The 13,150-nt window shown below is 36.1% G+C and overlaps 1 non-coding gene across 1 annotated transcript; it reads left to right on the top strand.

Annotated features, from left to right (window-relative positions):
• Positions 1 to 591: 591 nt before the first annotated feature.
• On the top strand, positions 592 to 723 carry LOC114507173. The gene has a single exon (XR_003685443.1). It is a non-coding gene; the product is annotated as a small nucleolar RNA SNORA51 (small nucleolar RNA).
• The last annotated feature ends 12,427 nt before the right edge of the window (positions 724 to 13,150 follow it).

The following is a 13,150-nucleotide window of genomic DNA, read 5'->3' as shown; positions in this document are numbered from 1 at the left end:
TAATTAGTAGAAGGAGTAAGTACATTCTCCTGCTTTCCATGTATTTCTCATCCTCTCCCCAGCCCTCAAACTGCCCCAAACTAAGAAAAGAGCACTCTGCCATTTTTATTCAGAGAAAGAAGCCACCAGTTACCAATGCCTCTCAGTGCTCCTCCTGTTGTAGTTATTATAACTCTATTACTACATTTCATAGTATCTAAGATGCCTTTATAAAATGCACTATTATTTTATATACCACTAGAAAAATGACTGCTAATTAATCATTAAACATACTGATTTCTTTTTTTTTTTGAGATGAACAAAGTCACATTTTTAATGCAAAGGGTGAATCACAATGAAGAGGTGATTCAAATACCAACAAATCAAATAATATGGTACAACTCTTATAAAGCTAAAACAATGCAGGTACAAGGAAAACCATGAAAAACACCAGACTTAGAAAGTTTATTCTCTTGTTATTTCAAAGTAGATCAAACAGGGTTGGGGGTAAGAGAAGAATGAGAAAACCCTAAAAGCATTTGCTCAAAAAGTCAGGAATAGTATAAAGATGCCTACCCACTGTCATGACTACCATTTAAAAATGGTGAAGGGGGCCTCCTGGTGCTTATCACAGGCTGTGTTCTTACACTGCCTTCACAGAAAGAGGAGGCAGAGTAAACCTACCCCATATACACCTCAGCCCAGGCCCTTTGCCTGGTCTGTATTATGAATGGGGGCACATGGAAAACAAACAAACAACAAATAAACAAACAAATAAATAAATAAAGGGTGAAGGGAACCAGACAAGAGAAAAATACTAGAAGTTCTTAAAACATCAAACAGGTGAAGTTAAAACCACTGCATGTGTAATACATTATTGTATGCCCAGAATCACCACCAAAAATAAAACCAACTGAGTAGTAAAATAGCAAGAGAATTCACTTAGATGTGGCACAAGATTAATGTATCTATATAGGTAACTTTCCTTTGTTTTAACTATGGGAATTGATTTATTTATTGAGAAGAAATTTAAATAAATTTTAAGTTAGACAAAATCAAGCTGCAATCTCAAGGAGTTTATTTTATCAAAGGCTTTATCATTCTTGTTTATATGATACTAAATAAGTATGTTAAAAATAGGTAGACTATAATTACTCATGATTTCTATTTTTTATGCTAATAATATTTAATAATATTTTGACAATTTGACATTTTTATAAGTTGATTTGGGGTTTTTTTCTTTTTATATATATATTTTTTGTCGTTCAAGTATAGTTGTCTCCATTTCCCCCCCAACCCGGCCATCCCTACCTCCCATCAGTGATCCTACCCACTTTGGTTTTGCTCATATGTCCTTTATACATGTTCCTCAAAACACTTTCCCCTCTTTCCCCCTTTATTTCCTCCCACCTTCCCTCTGGCTACTGCCAGTTTGTTCTTCATTTCACTGTCTCTGGTTATATTTTGCTTGCTTGTTTGTTTTGTTGATTACATTTCACTTATAGGTGAGATCATATGGTATTTGTTGTTCACTGCCTGGCTTATTTCACTTGGAATAATGCTCTCCAGATCCATCCATGCTGTCACAAAGGGTAGGAGCTCCTTCTTTCTTTCTGCTGTGTAGTATTCCATTGTGTAAATGTACCATTGTTTTTTGATTCATTCATTTACTGATGGGCACTTAAGTTGCTTGAGCGCTTGGCTATCGTAAATTGTGCTGTTATGAGCATTCGGGTGCATAAGTTCTTTTGAATTGGTGTTTCAGAGTTTTAGGGTACAATCCCAGCAGTGGAATTGCTGGGTTGAAAGGGAGTTCCATTTTTAGTTTTCTAAGGAAATTACATACCATTTTCCACAGTGGCTGCACCAGTCTGCATTCCCACCAACAGTGCTCTAGGCTTCTGTTTTCTCCACATCCTTTCCAACACTTGTTGTTTGTTGATTTGTTTATGATAGCCATTGTCATCAGTTTGAAGTGGTATCTCATTGTGGTTTTAGTTTGCATCTCTCTGATAGCTAGTGATGCTGAGCATCTTTTCACATGTCTCTGGGTCCTTTGTATGTCCTCCTTAATAAGTGTATGTTCAAGTCCTTTGCCCATTTTTTAATTGGGCTGTTTTTCTTCCTGGAGTGGAGTCACATGAGTTTTTTATATATTTCAGAGATCATACCCTTGTCCAAGGTATCATTGGCAAATATGTTTTCCCATGTGGTTGGTTCTCTTTTCATATTAATGTTGTTTTCTTTAGCTGTATAGAAGATTTTTATTTTGATGAGACCTCATTTGTTTATTCTTTCCTTTATGTCCCTTGCTCTAGGGGACATATCAGTGAAAATATTGCTTCATGAAACATCTGAGATTTTCTCACCTATGTTCTCCTCTAGGACTTTTATTGTATCACGACTTATATTTAAGTGTTTTGTTCACCTTGAATTTATTTTTGTGTATGATGTAAGTTGGTGGTTGAGTTTCACTCCTTTTTGCATGTAGCTGTCCCTGTCTCCCAACACCATTTGTTGAAGAGGCTATTTTTACTCCATTTTCTGCTTCTGCTTCCTTTGTCAAATATTAATAGACCACAGAGTCTTGGGTTTATTTCTGGGCTCTCTGTTCTGTTCCATTGGTCTATGTGTCTGTTCTTATGTCAGTACCAGGCTGTTTTGATTACAGTAGTGTTGTAATACAGTTTGATATCAGGCATTGTGATTCCTCCTACTTTGTTCTTCTTTCTCAAAATTGCTGAGGCTATTCAGGTTCCTTTATGACTCCATATACATTTTTGAAATGTTAATCACATGATTTCCTATCTTTAATAAGAAACCAGAATTAATTTCTTATTTTATACTGTCTGAAAGTCTCCTTTAAGACTTACTTAAATGTACATATTTAGCATTTATCAACCACTCTCGTGTATGCATGAAAATGAAGATATAAGCAAAATTGATTAGTTAAGATGTTCCTGAGACATCTTTACATTCAGAGTCAGAAAATGATGTCTCTAAATAAATGGTCTATGCCTTTATTTTCCTAAGTGATTTGGAAATCACTTGGGTCTTCAAGACCATTGGGGATGTGCCTTTCTTAAGAGAATGCTCCACTATCATTTCTGAGGTTTCTTTCAAGCAGCTGGCACTCTGATGCTGGAGAAATATTCATTGTTTATTTAGAAATAAGATGTTTATTTCTACTATTTAAAAATGAACTCAGAATAATAAGAGGGGATCCTCCTCTTTGTCTGCCAGTAGAATTAATGGAGGGCATCTGAAAACAATGCAGCTTAATTTCTTTAATAAAAAGCTACATAATTCAGCTGATTTATCTTTTCTCCAGTCACATAAAACAATGCATTTTTATCCCTTCTACAAGTTCTGTGTTCTTCGTCTCTCTTGCGAATTTTGCATTTTTACTTCAGGCTGGTTTCATTTTTTTTCGTTACTTTTCCTAACACATTTTAGTGCAACACCTCTGCTATCATCAATCACTACTTCAAAGTTATCTGAGGGTAAATTATGTTCTCTGAAGGCCTTTAACTGTCCATATAACTATTAACAATAACTACCATTATGAGGTGTTTATTAAATATAATCTTTGCTTACAAGCAACTTCACTTTATGACTAAAATGTTATTTAAAAATTCTACAACTGTTGATCAGAATTGGCCTCTATTTTTCTTTTCAGTGCTCTTTATAATTTGTTTTGGGCAACAGATGTTCAGTTGGTATACATGGGCACTATCACTTAAAATATATTGTATATATAAGCTAGATACAAAAATGTTCATGCTGTATGATTCTATTTATATGGCATTCTAGAATACACAAATTAATATATGGTGACAGAAAGAAGACCAATGGTATCCCAGGGTCAGGAGTGGAGGGAGAGTGGCATAGAAGAGAGCAGAGGAAACTTTTGGATTAATGAAATTGTTCTGAATCTTTATTGGGGTTAATACAGGGTTTATACATTTGCTAAAATATCAGCTAGCATCACTTGATAGGTACAGTTTGTATTTAATTATATCTTAACAAACCTGATAAAAATGTACTATAGCATACTGTAATAATGATGGACTTAAATAATATTTCCTTATCAGCCAGGAGCACACTTGGAAAAGACTCTTTTTAATATACTGCAGGAGATCAAACTAAGCCTTCATCTCAGATTAAAAGTATTTTTTAAATAATGTTTTAATTTTAAAGCCCAACCATCATACTGGAGATACCCTGGGCTAACAGGCTTACTGGCAGCCAGCCATTCTTGGGAGAGACTGACATGAACAAATAAAACCTGAGTTTTCTCAGATGATAGTTGTGAATGAACATGAACAAGCTCACCTCCCTGTTATCTCCTGGAGCAGTCAGTCCTGTTTGAGGTTTAGTTATTACATCAGTGCTCATCCCACTTCTTGCCACATGTGAGCATTTTGCCCATGTCGACTGTCCGGTGGATCAGGCCAAGTGTGGGGTGAAAAAACTTGCCAAGCTGTCAGATACTTCCAGTGGGATTGGAGCACTTGATCATAAAAAAAGGGCTTATAATTTAAAAAAACCTGTAACAAATAAAACCACATACTCTCACATGCTACTCCCAACCAAATGTATATGATGATCAGCATTGCCAAACTAATGTTCCCTGATAAACACAAGTGCTCCATAAATTTAAAGATGAGCTATACTCTTTTAAAAAACATTTTTGTGTTTTAGATATTTGCTTACAGCTCAATTTTAGGTAAAATATACATACAATAAAATATAAAAACATAGGTATACAATTTATTGATTTTGGAAAAACAGAAATATCCATATAAGCTATACCTCTATAGCTATAAGACCATTATATATGGTATATTTTTTTAATTACACTTTTAACTGATTGTTGCTGACATATAAAAATGTAATTTACCCTTGATATTGACTTAATAACCAATAGTGACAAACTCTTATTTATTATGAAAATGTTCCCTTAAACTTTAAATTTTCTAGGTGGGCATTTATATCATCTTAAAATAAAGACATCTGTTTTGCTTAATTTCAAGCCCTAATTCTTTTTTCTTTTTGTGATATTACTACATCATATAGGACATCTAATACAATGATCAACAGATGTAGATAAATACATTCACCTTTGTTCAGAAATTGATGTTTTAAGTTTTCACTATTAGTATAGTATTCCCTGTAGGTTGATTTTTTAAAGGATATAATTTATCTGGTTAAATAAATATTTTTGCTATTATTAGTTGCTAACAATACATTTATTTAGCCACAAATGGATGTTGAATTTTATTCAATATTCTTTTCTATATCTATTTAGATACCACAGTTTTTCTCCTTTAATATGTTAATGAAGTGAATAATATAACCTTACTTTGTAATGTTAAATCAAGTGAAATCTTAGGATAAATCTGATTTGATAAAAAATTATTTACCTTCTAATGCACTATGGAATTTTGTTTGATAAGGTTTTATTTAATATTTTTATGTGGAAGTTCATCAGAATGATAATGGATTGTATTTTTTCTTTTTTGTAATGTCCTTATCTGGCTTTGGTATCAAGATCATGCTAATATTTTGAAAGAGTTTTTGTGACATTGGAATTAGCAATTTATGAAATTTGTGGTAGGACTTGTCTTTTGTATTTGGTAAAATATTATATTTTTATGTTATTTTATTTTTGTTTTATAAATAGACTTTATTTTTTAAGAACAGTTTTACATTTACAAGAAATGTTGAAAGGTAGTACAGAATTGTCATAAATCTCTTGTCTAGATTTCCCTATGATTAACATTTTACAATAGTATGATGCATGTGTCACAACTGACGTTGATTCTCTGTTGTTAATTAAGGTTCATGGTTCATTCAGATTTCCTTACTTTTTACAAAATTTCCTTTTCCTGTTCCAGGATACCATCCATCATTCCAGGTAGTCATCATGTCTGCTTTGGCTATGACATTTCTCAGACTTTCCTTGTGATACTGACAGTTTGAGAAATATAGTTCAGGTACTCTGTAGAATGTGTCTTATTGGAAGTTGTATGATTTTCTTTCATGATCAGACTAGGGGTATGGATTTGGGGGAGAAACATCACAAAGGTAAAGTGCCATTCTCATTGTATCATATCAAGTGTATGTGCTGTTAACATGATTTATTCACTGTTGATACTGACTTTGATCATTATCACTGAGGCACTATTTATCAGCCATGTTATTTTCTGTTTAAAAAACATGGAAGGATTTTTCATCTCCTTATACTCAAAGTGGGGTACCATGGATCAGCAGTATCCACATCTGGGAGTTTGTTAGAAATGCAGAATCTCAAACTCCATCCTAGAATGATGGAAATGGAATCTGCAAGCAAACCAGATTCTTGAGCGATTCATATTCTTGTTAACATCTGAGAGCACTGTTTTAAGATAATATAGCACAAATTCCAGCAACTATAAATATTTTCAACTTTGTGGGCTATATGGTCTCTGTCACAACTATTCAGTTCTGTCTTTTTAGAAGAAAGTAGTCATAGACAATACATAAACAAATAGGTGTAACATGTCTCAAAAATAGTGTTTTACTTTAGACATTGAAATATTTGAAACATCTTCATTATGCATAATTTGTATGTATTTGTTTGTATCTTTTTTTAGAATTTGTTTATTTTTAGAGAGAGGGGAATGTTGTGTCTTTTATTATCCTTCTAGTTCCTCCTATACAATTCCAGTTGAGGAGTTTGTCAGGTGATGGGTTAAAAAGTCAGAATTTCTTTGATTTCTCCAGTCCCTGGAACAAGGTCCCATCCATTCAAATACTACCTTATTCATAGTTAGAAAAATAATTTCAAAAAACAACAAAAAAATAAAACTCTGCTTTACCCTACTTGATCATATTTGATTCATTTTGTTACACTTTCATAATTATGATCTCTACTTTTCACAATAGAAGTATATTGACTCCCTAAAGTAGTAAATTATTTTATTTCAAACTATCAATATCACTATAAATTAAGCTTCTGTGATCCAGGAACTTCTTTCCTTGAGTGATAACTTCAATTGCCCACCTGAGAATAGAACTTGGAAATGTTGATGAGAGATATAGAAAGGATTCTAAGCTCACTGCTGTTTGTTGTCTCTTTCTCTCTATCCCTCCCCCCTTCCCTCATTCTCCCTCATATGCCTACCACTTCCATATACAGTTTTCTAGGCATCAGTATTTCCTCAAACTAGGGATTCTCAAACCTTACCATGTACAAAGTTAGCTGAAATACTTGCTAAAACACAATTTCAGAGACCCCAACTAGCATTTCTGATTAAGTATTCAGTGGACCTGAGATTCTGTTATTTCAAACAAGCTCCCAGGTGACAGAGATGCTTCTGGCTGAGACTATACTTTGAGTAACAAGAAACAATTTGGTAGGAGGGAGCTAGAAAGGCCAATGTATACTAGGATATGAAATTTAAAATAATAGGTAAGACAAGATTTGAGAGACTCAAAATCTAGTAGGTGAAGAAAATGTGAAAGAAATGATAGCACAACAAACTGAGAGGGATGATACAGTGCATTAATTTTCTGTTGCTGCCATTACAAATTACCTACAAACAGTAGGCTTAGAAGCACACCCACTCTTTGTCTCACAGTTTTCTAAGTTAGAAACCTGGTGAGTCCTCCGTTCAGGGCCTCACAAGGCTGTCATCCAGATGTCAGTTAGGCTGTGTTCTCATCTGGGGCTCAGGTCCCTCTTCTGAGCTTATTCAAGGATATTGGTAGAATTCATTCCTTGTAGTTGTAGAACTGAGTTCCTATTTTCTTGCTGACTGTTGGCTGGTGTTAATTTCAGCTTTCAGAAGCCACTCTTAAGTTCTTGCCACTTGGTCCCCTCAATCTTCAGAATTTCCCATGTGTCTTCCTTTGTCTCTGACCTCTAGATCCAAATTTAAAGGACTCATGTGATAGGTCAGGTCCACCTATATGGACTTGAATAATGTCCCTTTCTGAATAATGTCCCTTTCTTAAAGTTAATGGTGTCAGGACCTTATCATAGGAGTAAAACCCATCATATGTACAGTCCTAGGGAACATACAGGGTGTATATACCAGGAGGCTGGGATCTTGGTGTCCATCTTAGAATTCTACCCAACATACAGAAGTTTAACAATGTGCTACAGGAGCAATGAGGAAAATGCACCAAAGTACATTCATGGGAGTTGAATGACTGAAAGATAGGGATAGTGTTTGGTGGGGTCTTAAAATATAAATAGAATATTTCTAGGCTGAGGCACAGGGTACCAAAAGAATGGCAAAAAGGGATTTCAAGGAGAGAATATAGTGTGTACATATCCATGCATTTTTATCAAGACATGTTTAAGAAATCAAATTTTATGAGACAGAATGGAATGTGGAATATGTAAGGTAGACACCAGCATGAAATATATGCTTAGTAATTCACAGGGCAATCAAAGTAAACAAAACTGGTTTCAAAGCTAGCTGGTTACTTGATCAAGTCAGCTCTCTCATATTCAGCTTCTTCCACTGTTAGAGGCACATGCTGAATTAGTTCAGTGTTTAACAGATAGTACCTATGATCCCCAGGGGCTGTTAGGGGAGTGGCCTAGTATGCACCAAGGCCTGGTGAGTCTAGGAAGCTGAGTGCCCATCTCTGAGGTCCTTAGTCTGAGTTTAATCAGAGCCCAGCTCTGCATCTATTTGCTTTATATGGCCAGGCTCCACATAAGGTTTCACTTTAAAAAAAGATTGACTTTGCTTAAAAGTATTTAAAACCACAGATGATCTTTCGCCATAATAAATATTTTTTTCTATTACATCCAGCTCTTGTGTTTTTTTTAAAATATTTTATTTATTTATTTTTAGAGAGGGAAGGGAGGGAGATAGACAGAGAGAGAGAGAGAGAGAGAAAGACTTCAATGTGTGGTTGCTGGGGGTTATGGCCTGCAACCCAGGCATGTACCCTGGCTGGGAATCGAACCTGCAACACTTTGGTTTGCAGCCCGCACTCAATCCACTGAGCTACGCCAGCCAGGGCTGTATTTTTTTCTTTATTCTTCCATTCATTCATTCTGTTTTTTTTTCTTTTAATAATTATGTACCTACTATGTGACAGCCATGTGCTAGGCAGGAGATTTGATATGAAGAAAGAAGACATGGCTTCTTTTGTCTTGGGGCTTGTAGTATCCTAGGGGACATAAACATCAATTAAATGATCATAAATAAATGGCAAACTGTGAGTGTGAGGTAAAACAAACTGGAAATCCATGGTGTTATAACTGTGACAGTTTAATAATATAGGGAGTCTTTTCTGAGAAAGTGGTAATCAATATAAATTGGAGAATGAGTAGAAGTTAACAGAGTGACTAGAAGAAGGAATGGTGTTCCTTACAAAGCAGCTGCATGTGCAGTGTTCTGTGGCAGGAGAGAAGAGAAATGCAAAGGTTAGTGTGGCTGCCAACAACAACAAAAAGTGTAGGGGGGACTAGAGGTGTTGCTGGAGAGGCAAGGAGAGTTATGATCAAGGAAGGCTTTGTTATCCTTAAGAGAAATAGCCTTTATCCTAAGAGACTTGGTGTTTCAAAATAATATTTTCTGAAAAGGAGTTATGGGTAGAAAAGAAACATGAGGAGTTGATTCCAGAAAACCAGTTAGATGGTTGAACCAAAGAAAGATGATTACACCTTGGACTTAAGTGATGATAATAGTGGAGAATATGAAAAGAAATTAGTACATTCTGGAGATGTCAGGAAGTAAAACAAATGAATTTGATAAAGGATTGGATGTTGGAAATGATGGGGGAGATAGAGTGGTTTTAGGAGTGAATCTAATATTCTGGATTATAAAAGTGGAGGAAGGGCCCTGAAATTAATGGAAACAAGGGACTGAAAGAGGTCCACGTGAAGAAGGTCTTGATTTATTTACAGTCATGTTAAGTTTAAGTGTCTTTGACATATTTGGTTTTAATTAGTCCATTAGCTCTACAGGACTAGACCTTGAAAGAGGGGTTATATAACCAATCTGGGCTATAGTATCTTCATCCTTTTGTAGGAATAACAAAATATTACTTACAGATCATTCTCCAAATAGAAAATGTTTAGCAAGGGCATGTAAAATGCAATAGAAGGCATAGTAGTAGTTGTTATAATAGCACAAAAATAGCATCAAGCTTTCTGCCAGTGGCTGTTGGCTTGTTTGATTGACTAGACCATACCAGCATTTTAATGAATCCAAGTGATTTAATTCTGGGCCATATAGTTCTGAAGTAATATAGTTTGGGAAGTAATAAATTAACCTCAAATGACTCTAAGTACAAGATTTTAGACATAGTTACAAAATAATGATTGCAATTTCTTTATGCAGGACTTTCAGATCACATCTTTTAGGGCACTGGTTCTCAACTTTTACTGTCCCTTAGAATTAGCCAGTGAGTTTCTAAAAATGCTAGTACATAGCCAGTTAAGTCAGAATCCTAATATCCCAGCCCATCATATTAGAAGTTCTAGAGGGTAGGGACTATATATTGATATTTTTTCAAGCCCCAGATAATCTGATTTGCAGTCAAAATTGAGAATCTTTTGAGTCTAGGGTGAGAGCCTTTGTGTAAAGCCACGCTTGTTATTAAGTCATTCAGAGAGAGTCAGAATTGTCTTTCATAGTCCAGGACTATGGACCATGGAATAGATCTAGAGACTTTACCTTTTTCTTTCTCCCTGTTGGAATTCAGTGATCAGGAAGACCAGAGGAACAGTTCCTTTGTTTTAGGCTGTCCCTGATTGTAGGATATCATTCTGCATGGTGTGAGCCCAGCTCCCAGTGGAAAGCAAGGTCCGATACACAGGACCTATGCTCATGGATATGTTCTCCCCTGAGGAATCAGGCCTGCGTTGTACCTAGACTGCTATGAGACTTGCTTTTGCTAAAACTCCCTCACCTTAAATTGAGACAGCAAGTGCCTACTGTGACTTCCTAAAATCCATGCTAAAACTCCCCAGTATAGAGTGTAACAGTTCAACTACTTTTGCCTTTGCATTTGCAAATATCCCTCTTCTGTGATGTGATTAGCAGCATCATCTCCTTTGTTTTCTGTATAAGGTAACCACCTAAGGTAAACATGTGCATAGTAAATGAAGACCATCATGTACTGTGCCCAGAAAAGAAATAAAGGCCAGTCACAGCAAGGGCCATGGCTTTTTCTCCTCTTGAGAGAAAAGCCATGCTGCCCCTTTTCTTCCACAGGACTCAGTAGTCCATGTGAATTTCTCATATTTCATCCACAATGTGGGGGACCCCTCTGAATTACCTGATGTCTCTCACTAGACATGAGCTAAGGGTTTGGGGTTTGCTCCAGATTCCAGCTAAAATCTGAGGACACTCCTCCTGTTTTCCTAGATTTCTCATGTAAAGATTGTGAAACAATAAAATAAGGATGGAGAATTGAAATCAGTGTTTGGAATTGAAGAAGCGCTATCTGTGATTCTTTTTTTATTTAAGATTTTATTTATTTACTTTTAGAGGGGAAAGGAGAAAGAAAGAGAGGAAGAGAAACATTTATGTGTGGTTGCCTCTCACATGCCCCCTACTGGGGACCTGGCCCCTAACCCAGGCATGTGCCCTGACTGGGAACTGAACCAGTGACCCTTTACTTTGAAGACTGGCACTCAGTCTACTGAGTCACACCAGCCAGGGCTTATCTGAGTTTAAGATAAGGCAGGTTTGGGGAAAAAAATGCCCTGATCATTATTATTCAAAGTGTGGTACTTGGACCAGCAACAAATACATCACCTAGAAGCTGGCAAGAAATTCAGAATATCACACATTCTAGACCCATGAACCAGAATATGTTTTCATACAATCCCCAGGTGATTCACATGCATATTAAAGTTTAGGAGCACTACCCTAAAACAATGTTTCCCAAAGAGAGTTTCTAGACCACCTACATCACAACAACTTGGGGGTGCTAATTTTATAAATCAGAATCACTTGAGTGGGGCCCAAAAATCATGTTTAACAATATCAGCTATTGACTCTTATGCACAATTACTAAAGTTTGAAAGTTCTAGATCTAGAATTGGTTTGGTAAACATTTGCTCAGGTTGTTCTGGGGAGTTGGCCTGTAACATCACAGGGTAAAACACTGTGAGTTGGTTTATTGGCCTCACGCATTCAAACATGGACTGCAGTTGGAAGCAACTCAGTATGAACCTTTATTATTGTACCATGCCTACCACATATTGGTCTTCATGTGTGGGCCCAGAAAGCCTGGGTCAGCACATTAATCATGTATGGCTCATAGGGTGTGATCATAAAAGGAGTATTATTTTTCTTTTCTACTGTCCTTTTAAACCTGCTTGGTGGTAGGTAGTGGTGGATATTTCTTCTGTTCTTAGGTGAAAATCCAGGTGTTCATCATGGTTTTATAATAAATTAATAGAAATTCATATATCATTTTAAGCCACTTAGTCACAATTGAGTACTTGAAAATGTCTACCTCTAGAAAATAACCACAACTCTGAACTAGATTTAAAATTAACTCGTATTTTCTCCCTTGCTGAAGTTGGTTGCAGGCCAGCCACCTGCTTTTGGAGAGAAGCTATGATTGTTTTCCTTCCTTTTTCCCTTTCCTTCTCTTTTCCCTGGCCATGCAACTGACATCTACTGGAATAAGGAAGAGGAGGCAGGAAGGGGCCAATGGGAGCAGATAGTTATTACTGAACTGATAAATATTATGAATTCACATCCTCTGGGTCTGGTAGAAATTTAAAGTATGCTCTGATGGACTTTCTCATATTGTTGGTGTCCTACTGGACTTCATTAACCTACCTCATGTGATATGCATGAGGCATTTAACTGGCACTCTGCCCTCAGCCATTAGTTTTCTGGGTATTCTCAACACAGACACTGTTAGATTTCCAACAGCCTATAAAGCATTCACCTTAGGCAAGAATCAAGGTAGCTTCAGCTTGGTATCCTTTATTTGACCCACATATGGGTTACACATATGTATCATTCATCCCACCTTCATTGGGAGTATGATTCTTTCCTAAAATTGGTCCTTAACTCTCATTCCTCCTTGTGCTGCAACTTGAGCTGAAATCCATAGACTCTTGATCTTAGAATACTTAGGTAGAGGTCACATTTAAGTAATTGTGCTTTTATTACCATAAGGGCCAACACTTACC

Source organism: Phyllostomus discolor, chromosome 9, assembly GCF_004126475.2.
Source record: "Phyllostomus discolor isolate MPI-MPIP mPhyDis1 chromosome 9, mPhyDis1.pri.v3, whole genome shotgun sequence".
NCBI lineage: Eukaryota > Metazoa > Chordata > Mammalia > Chiroptera > Phyllostomidae > Phyllostomus > Phyllostomus discolor.
This window is presented reverse-complemented; position numbering and strand designations above follow the sequence as displayed.